Source organism: Panthera leo, chromosome B1 (genome assembly GCF_018350215.1).
Source record: "Panthera leo isolate Ple1 chromosome B1, P.leo_Ple1_pat1.1, whole genome shotgun sequence".
Taxonomy (NCBI): Eukaryota; Metazoa; Chordata; class Mammalia; order Carnivora; family Felidae; genus Panthera; species Panthera leo.
In genome coordinates this window covers 75257135-75265771 of record NC_056682.1, presented here as the reverse complement: position 1 = coordinate 75265771, position 8637 = coordinate 75257135, and the positions used below count along the sequence as shown (strand labels likewise).

General features: G+C 44.7%; 1 long non-coding RNA gene across 1 annotated transcript; it reads right to left on the bottom strand.

Moving 5' to 3' along the window:
- Window positions 1-560: 560 nt before the first annotated feature.
- Window positions 561-3495, bottom strand: LOC122216963. Its single transcript, XR_006201211.1, has 3 exons — window positions 3028-3495; window positions 1224-1287; window positions 561-650 (listed from the first exon to the last, which is right to left on the bottom strand). It is a non-coding gene; the product is annotated as an uncharacterized LOC122216963 (long non-coding RNA).
- Window positions 3496-8637: the final 5142 nt, after the last annotated feature.

The window sequence follows — 8637 nt, the reverse complement described above, 5'->3', positions numbered from 1 at the left end:
TGGGAAGTTCATCATGCTTTATATGTATGTATTTATTTATTTATTATTAAAAAATTTTTTTAATGTTTATTTATTTTTGAGAAAGAGAGACAGAGCGTGAGCTGTGGAAGGGCAGAGAGAGAGAGGGGGATGCAGAATTAGAAGCTGGCTCCAGGCCCCGAGCTGTCAGCATGGAGCCCGACGCGGGGCTTGAACTCACAAACTGCGAGATCATGAACTGAGCTGAAGTCAGACGCTTAACCAACTGAACTGCCCAGGTGCCCTATGCTTTATATATATTTAAACCCAAACAGCTCCCCCCCAAATGGTTTTGTATTGATAGCATACAAATAAATCTAAAAAATTCAATACTTTCTTTACTTCAAATGGATTATTTGGGGATAGCACACCTCTGGGCATGACACCCCACCATGGAATCCATTGCTCTAGTCTATGTGGCATCATCTCTCAACCCAGGGTCCAACAGGGACATGATCTTTTCCTTTCCCCCTAAGAACCAAGCAAGGTCTGCCTTTAATGTAAAAGAAAGACACCATAACACCCACCTTGCCAAATTAGCAGTACTTAAAAACTTCCTCTCAGGAATTTCTCCATTCTTTGCAACCTGCATCCCTTTTATAACAATGGAAGGAATCTGCTCTTCAAGATCCCTGCAGAAGGAAAGATTTGCATTGTTTAAAGGGGGAAAAAAAATCTGATGTTTAAGAAAAAAGAAAAAGACAAAGCTCTCCTTCAAGAAGTAACAACCCTGCCAGCTTACTCTGGATGTGAAATAATGCCATTGGCAATGAGATTGGGGTGTTCTATCACAGTCTCAATAAACTTTCTCTCCCCTGGGTAGTATTTTATAGTTACTGCTTCTATGCCCCGTTGGCACAGGCATAATTTATTATTTGTTTACATGTTTCATATACTCTGCTAAAGGTGGAAGCCAGTGATGCATTATTACCGAGAACGTCAGCGTGTGTGTGTGCCTGTGTGCGTGCGCACACACTGAAAGATTCAAGATCTGACAGATTCTGAAAGTGATGAACCATGTACTTTTCATAGCACAAGTGGCCTTCCCAGGACTACAGGAGCCTCCCTGGGCTTCTGGCTTCAATCAAATGTGCACTATGTCCCCTTAGTTTCTTTTTTTGTTCTCTGAGAAGGAACAGGACAATCCTATGAAAATACAGGCCCCCTGTGACTGTTCAAGCTCTCTCTTTCCTCCTTTGACTTACCTTCCTGTATGAAGATTAAATTCCTCCCACTCTTGGGCAGAACGTGTGTTTGTGCAGCACTTTCCTGGAGACAACCGTGTGAAGGAAAGAAAGCAGGCATTAATGTCTGACCTGTTATCTGCATAGGAGACCCAGCAAGGTCAAGGGAGTGTTCAAGTTGAAACAGCCAGAGAGGAATCCATCCTGGGCAAGCTCTGATGGGACAGGAATGACCGCATTTGCCCGGTCACTTCCCAGCTCTCTGACCTAGGGCAAGTCACTAACACCTCAGGTTCTTCACAGTTAAAAAATGGAAATGATAGTATTTACTGGATGGGGCTGTTCTGAAATGGTAGATTATTTTAAATGCTCAGCAGAATGACTGACATGCCATAATTGTGCAATAAATGTTACCAAAACTAGCGAACTTTCCAAAGTATTGTAGTCTATAAAAGCTCTGGGATCTTGTAATAATAACAACAACAATAATAAATCACTTATAGAATAATAATAAGAACAGGTGTCTTAGTACATGCCAGGCACCCATTTGAAGCACTTTTGATGAATTAACTCATATATTCATCACCACAGACCTATCTAGCAGGTAACATTAGTACTCCCATATTACAGATGAGAAATACACAGGGCTGTTAGATTTAAGTAACCTACCAATACCCTTGCCTTTTAAAAGAATTAGCCCAAGCTTGAAGTGTTTCCTTGCTCTGGCATCTTTCTTGTCATCTTTCCTTTTTTTTTTTAATTTTTTTTTTAACGTTTATTTATTTTTGAGACAGAGAGAGACAGAGCATGAATGGGGGAGGGGCAGAGAGAGGAGACACAGCATCGGAAGCAGGCTCCAGGCTCCGAGCCATCAGCCCAGAGCCCGACGCGGGGCTCGAACTCACGGACCGCGAGATCGTGACCTGAGCCGAAGTCGGACGCTTAACTGACTGAGCCACCCAGGCGACCCTCTTGTCATCTTTCAATGCGTGTGGACCTGTACCTGCCACTGGGGTCTCCAAACTCCCTCTCCGCACTTGCTGAGATCTCCCCTTTGCCTGCACACACCCCCCAACTTCCACAAGGTCGTGATGTTGACAGTTTCATGGGCCAGGGGTTCTTTTGGAAAACAAAGCTCGGGGGAGAGTAGCAACTTGCTCAAACCCACTCAGTGAGCTCTGAGGGTCAAAACTACATTCTTATCCTACTGCCCATGTATGTGGGAGGCTGTAAGAGAGCAGAGGGTCTAGCTGCCGGCAGACCCCAGGCTTTCCTTCAGGAGCCCTGGACTATTGCACTGAGCCTCTGCAGTCGTCACGACCAGAGGTATGAAAACACTCAGTAGGGGGCACCTGAGAGCCCAGATGGCCACTAAACCAGACTAAAAGCTGCTGGCTCCCCTCCTTGGAGACCCAGCCGACTGGGAAGGGCTTGGAATTTAATCCTCTGCATTCCATTCAGGGTTCCTGTGACATAATAAAGCCCAAGGAGGGATCTCGAGTGACTTGTCAGCAGAACCCCCAGAGGGATTTTCTATAGATAGCCTGGGCGTGTCTTGAGCACTGAGCTTGGTCCCTCGCTGCAGGAGGAAAGTGCTTTTATGCCTGGGCTGGGCAATGCCCTGTGTGGCAGGTGGGTGGGGTGGGGGACCAGCCAGGCACTGTGCCCGAAGGACTTTGTAAAGCTCAGAGATGTGTGAGAGCAAGGGCGGGGAGGGGAGGGGGGTGGCGGCGGGGGGGGGGGGGGCAAGGGAACCCAGGCCAGGAGAGGGAATTCCAACTATGGCGTTTTGGAGAAAACTATTTAGTTATTTGCCCTCACTGACCTCACCCCACGTTGGGACTGCTGCTGCAACGAGATGTCCCAAATACTGAGCCTCACACAGCCTTTGATGCTGGCTCTGAAAAGATTCCGTGGCATGAGCCAGGCTCTCTTTGGGGAGAGAGGCGTGTTTGGAATGTTGGTGTGCCGGTGCTATGATTGGAGGTTTGGGGTTTCAGAGTTCCTTAATTTGCATGGCCATGCTGCAGGGTTATTACTTTCCACAATAGAGGGTTGGAATTTGAAACTCTGTTTACCTTCCAGATTCCAAACAAGCAACATTCCTATCAATAATGGCACATAAATACCGGCACGATAGCAAAGAATCCTATCATTGCTAATATTTTTTTTCATCCTGTCTGCTGGTGGAGAGGAATTCTCAGAAGCCATGCATATATTTTACATAAAATAATAGCTAGGCTGCCAAGGACTTTAACGATATAATTTCATCATGGGATTCTGGGCTCTTTGGTTTACGCTGCCATCAGAACCCCAAGACAGAATTAATTCATGTAACTGGGACAAGCCCAAGTGCTGTTTTTCCATTCCCCTCATAAGTGAACTCAAACTATCTTAATTGCCCAAACATTCGCTGGGTAGAGTATGAAATAGAGAAAAGCCTGTCTGATGTATTTGTTAACTTCACAATAAATTCATTGGCAGCAATTTACTGTTGTTAAAAATGCGAACATTCAGGGGGTGCCTGGGTGGTTCAGTTGGTTAAGTATCCAACTCTTGGTTTTGGCTCAGTTCATGATCTCCCGGTTCCTGGGATCGAGCCCCATGGGGGGGAGTGCAGGGGAACTCTGTGCTGACAGCACAGAGCCTGCTTGGGATTCTCTCTCTCCCTTTCTCTCTCTCTCTCTCTCTCTCTGCTCCTCCACCATCTCTCTCTCAAAATAAATCAACATTAGAAAATTAAAAAAATATACGAACATTCAGGTCAAGCAGCCTGGGTTTGAATCCCAACTTGGCCTTAAAGCTGTGAAAACTTGAACGAGTTCTTGATGATCTCCAAGCCTCCATTTACTTATCCGCAATGTGTCCTTGCTAACGTCTACCTCTCAAGGTAGTTGAGAGGCTGAATGCAATCAGGATGGATGGAAGGGGTGCAGATAGTACCTGTAAAAGGTCCTTTCGTACAGTGCCTGCACACAGTGACTGTCAATATGTGGCTGGTTTATTATTAGCTCCACAGCAGAAGCAAAACATCCCTGAAACGATTCCCCGACACCACGAAGGTCCAGGAATCTTAGCCACTTCCAGCCAGGAGCTTCTCTTTTTAGCCCCTAAATTCCCCAGATGCTCCACATTTGTGAATTGTATTATTCCCAGCCAGAGGGAGCAGGGCAGCAGCCCCCACCCTGTCTGGAATCCCACAGCACCTCTGGGATTTTGACCAAGCACAGCTGCCTGTTGCAAATAATTTAGGAAACATGAAACAGAACATTCTGCAGTTTCACAGAAAGGTCTGAAGAGTGAACTTGCTGTATCTGTCATGCACCTGCTTGTTTCTGCAGAGGAACCAAAGCAGGGCTCTGCCCTCTTACCCTGCAAGGCAGGAAGCAGCAAATCCTCAAGTGCAAAAGACGGGGGTCCACGAAGGTCCCAGTTCTCCCTAAAGTCTGTCACAATGCTACTGTGTCCACGGTGTCTGGAGGGCTTCTTTGTAGATGTAAACACAGTTCCTGCCTGTAAGTAAATCTTAGCTTTGTGATAAAAAAAAATTATGGCTTCCAATCTTGCCTCCACCATGTATTAGCTGTGTGACCTTGGGCAAGGAACTTAATGTTTCTGAACTTGTTTATTCTTAATATCTGTGAGATGAAGAGAATGTTAAACCCCTCGCTGAGTGGTTGCGTAGATTAAGTGGCTTATTATACGTAAAATGCCCAGGACAGCTCCTGGCACATGGCTGATCTCCCACGAACCTTGTTTCCCTCCCAAATAGCCCAGGAGACAGAAAGAGAGAGGTTGACCCCCTATGCCTTTCCTCATCTCAGGATGGTATATAAGCCTCAATTGCCAGGCTGCCTTTGAATCTCATATCTTTGTGGGGCATATGTATGTATGTATATATGTATGTAATTATATTTGTTAATCAGCCTTTTTATGATAGGGAGTCTCAGCTAAGAATTTAGAATGGTAGAGGAAAAATTCCTTTTGAAATTATTCTTCCTCCTCTACAATGTCCTCTGCCAGGGTCCTGAGGGTGAGGGGACATGAAAGGTAGCCAAAATGCACGGTCTTGCAGCCCATACCCAAGCAAGCTGCAGGCCCCTTGCCATCACCAGTCACCTAGCTATTTATACCACTCTCTGCCCTGACGTCTTCTCTGAGTACGCCAACCTAAATGACCTGAGGAAAGGTATTGTAGAAACCCAGGGGGGCCCTGCCTGGCTCAGTCAGTTAAGCATCCGACTCTTGATTTCGGCTCAGGTCACGATCTCGCGGTTCATGGGTTCAAGCCCTGTGTCGGGCTCTGCGCTGACAATGTGTAGTCTCCTTGGGATTCTCTCTCTCAGTCCCTTTCTGTCCCTTCCCCACTCATTTGCATGCTCTCTCTCTGTCTCTCAAAATCAATAAACATTAAAAAAAGGGAAATTCAGATACTGCTATCAATTATCAAAGTGGAAGGAAATTTTGCCTTTAAAAAATTTGTTTTGGTCACCCTATTTCTCAGCCTTGACTCCAGAGCTGGGAGTCCCAGTTCATGGGGACCAGAGTGTTGAGTCTTTAAGTATTCCCACCTACTTTCCTTGTCAAGCAATGGCAGCAGATGGCCATAAATGGAGAAGGGGAATGATACACCCTGCAGGCTGCTGCCAGGGCCCCATGTAGGATGCCTATTGAGATTTTTCTCCAAGAATTTGTGTTGGGTTTAGGCAATGCAGTCTCGAGACTTTTTTTTTTTCTTTTTTTTTCTTATTTTATGCACCTTTTTCTTATGTACCTCTGCTCTCTCTGAAAATATTTTCTTCTCATCTCACCTCTGTGAGTGAACTGGTCACAGTCATTTTTAGGAACTGTGAGTGTGGTTGAATTTATTTGCAGGTCAATTCTGCAGCTGCTGAGTACCCAGAATAGATCTTTGGAAAGAACGCCAGCTACAAAGGAAAATAAATGCAGACTTGCTTGTTTTCACCTCTAAAGCAGGTACCATGCCTAGTAAGTCCTGTGTATTTCCCCACAGCACCTAGAATAATTCTCTCTAGTGTTAGTTATTCCATAAATAGCACAGTCTAATTTCGGGGTCAAGAAAGGACTCAGGGGTAAATGGAGTGGGGAGGGGGCCGCAAAAAATGGAGTCCCCTCTTTTAGCAAACGATTGTTTGTAACTGACACCATTATACATCCTGGGGTCAGGGAGACTAAGTATACAGTTTATGGTAAACCTTCTGAGAAACTGTCAACCCAAAATATCCACCGGACACTTTTTTGATTATAATCACTAAAGAGGCTGAGCCTCTGCCTGATGTGCTTTGAATCATGTCCAGCATCACATTACTTGCAAATAAGCTCAAAAATAAATGTTATCAGAAATTGGCAATGATGTTGGACAGATCACTATGCTGGGCTTGCCTCCATATTTGCAACGAAACAACATGTCTCTTTGGTGAGTCTCTTGGCTCCTCTGGGTCTTGGTTATATTTATAAAATAACCAGATTGTTGCTCTCCAAACTTTTTAATAATCAAACAAAAAAATTTTTGAACACCCTTCCCCAGCCCTGTCACCTCATTCATTTGCTTAACAAATATTTACTGAGCACTTACTACGTGCCGGGCATTTTACTCGGAATTAGTAATACAATTTGTGAGAAAAACGGATGCATTCTTTGCCCTCATGAAGCTTATAGTTTAGTAGGAGACTGACATAAAATAAATGGCCATGAAAATAAAAATACAATTAGAAATTGTGTTAAGTGCTTTAAAAGAAAGCATAGCCATCTGAGCGTGACATGGAAAACTAATGAGGGGCAGGGGAAGCAGAGAAAAGACCTATGGTTGTATTTTTAATGTCCTTTGTGAAACCACATAATGTAAAACATTGCTGTCCATTGAATAATTCTTTAAAATTATTTGTATTTAAGGACCCCTGGGTGGCTCAGTCAATTAAGCACCCAACTTCAGGTCATGATCTCGTGGCTCATGAGTTCTAGCCCTGTGTCAGGGCTTTGTGCTGACAGCTCAGAGCCTGGAGCCTGCTTTGGATTCTGTGTCTCCCTCTCTCTGCTCCCCCCACCCCCGCCCCCACTCACTCTCTGTCTCTGTCTCTGTCTCTCTCTCTCAAAAATAAACAGTAAAAAAATATTTGTGTTTAAAAATAAATAAATAAAACTATTGTATCTTACTAATCACAAGAGCATGTATATACATGTGGGAAAAGGTAGTTTGTCTAAGACAGAATCCATGCCTGCTTTGCACATGAATGTGTACACGGACACCTGGCATCCTACAAATTCTGCAACCTCGCGGGAGACTGAGGACCACTTTACAGAGTACCCCTCGTCTCCCATTGGATCTACTGGCAATGTGCAGGGCTCCTCAGGAGAGATCTTAAAGAAAAACAGATGGTTTTCCAATCAGGCTTTGCATCAACACTCAGGGAAGGCCAGGTCACCTCCCTCCTGCCCAGAGCCCAAAACACCCATCAGCTAATGACCCTACATGAGTCTCCCGCCCAGAAGTGCGACCACGTTCCTGCCACCTGGCAAAGCTTATTTACCTCCAGGCCCGTCTCTGATCTCTATTAAACCCAACATTCAAAAACTTCATCAAGTCTTTCCAACATTCAGGGAAGAGGCTCCCTCCCTCCAAACTCTGACGTTGTCAGTCTATATTTTCTTTCTTAGGGCTCAACTAGGTGGTTGTATGTTGCCTCCTAAGACCTTGGATTTCTTCTCTAATGGCCTCCTAGCTAGTAAATACATATTTAATTTATGTTTCTAGATTATAGTCTTTAAGGCGTTCTGTCAAGCTCCCCATTGGAAGTAAAAATTCTCAATATTCTAATTCTTCTTGCTTAACAAGGAAGCAATAAACGCAGATGAGAGGCTGGGTCCAGGATGAGAACGATGCCTTTTAATAGGCAAAACCACCAAAGGATGGAGGAAGGATCAACTTCTACTGGCGACTGCCTATCTTGTCCAGGAGGAGGAAGGAGACAAGAGGTTCAATCTGTGCAAGGCTCAGGACTGAGCCTGGGGGCTTAGCTGGACCAGATGTGTAGGAAAGGAAGGTCCTCGAAGGGCTGGTAATACCTCACTTAGACTATATTCTTGGATGGCAGAGACGGCATCTTTCTCATCCAGGCTCAGTGGTGGCTTGCCCAGTGGGCATACAGTCACTTTTCAAATTCCAGCTCTCCTACTTATCAGCCACGGGCCAGTGTGAGTTGGAAAAATCACTTAACCTGTCTGAGTCTCTCTGCTTTCTCTCACTTTATTGTGAATATTTCATTTATTTCATAATCCATTTTAGTATTTTAATGATGTGGCAGGGAAACAGGTCTCCAGGACTCACATTCAAATTTTATCAGAATGATTCATGCACACGATTCAAACATCACGTGGTCCAAAAGATTTTGTAAATGTGAAGAAACGGTACCCTGAC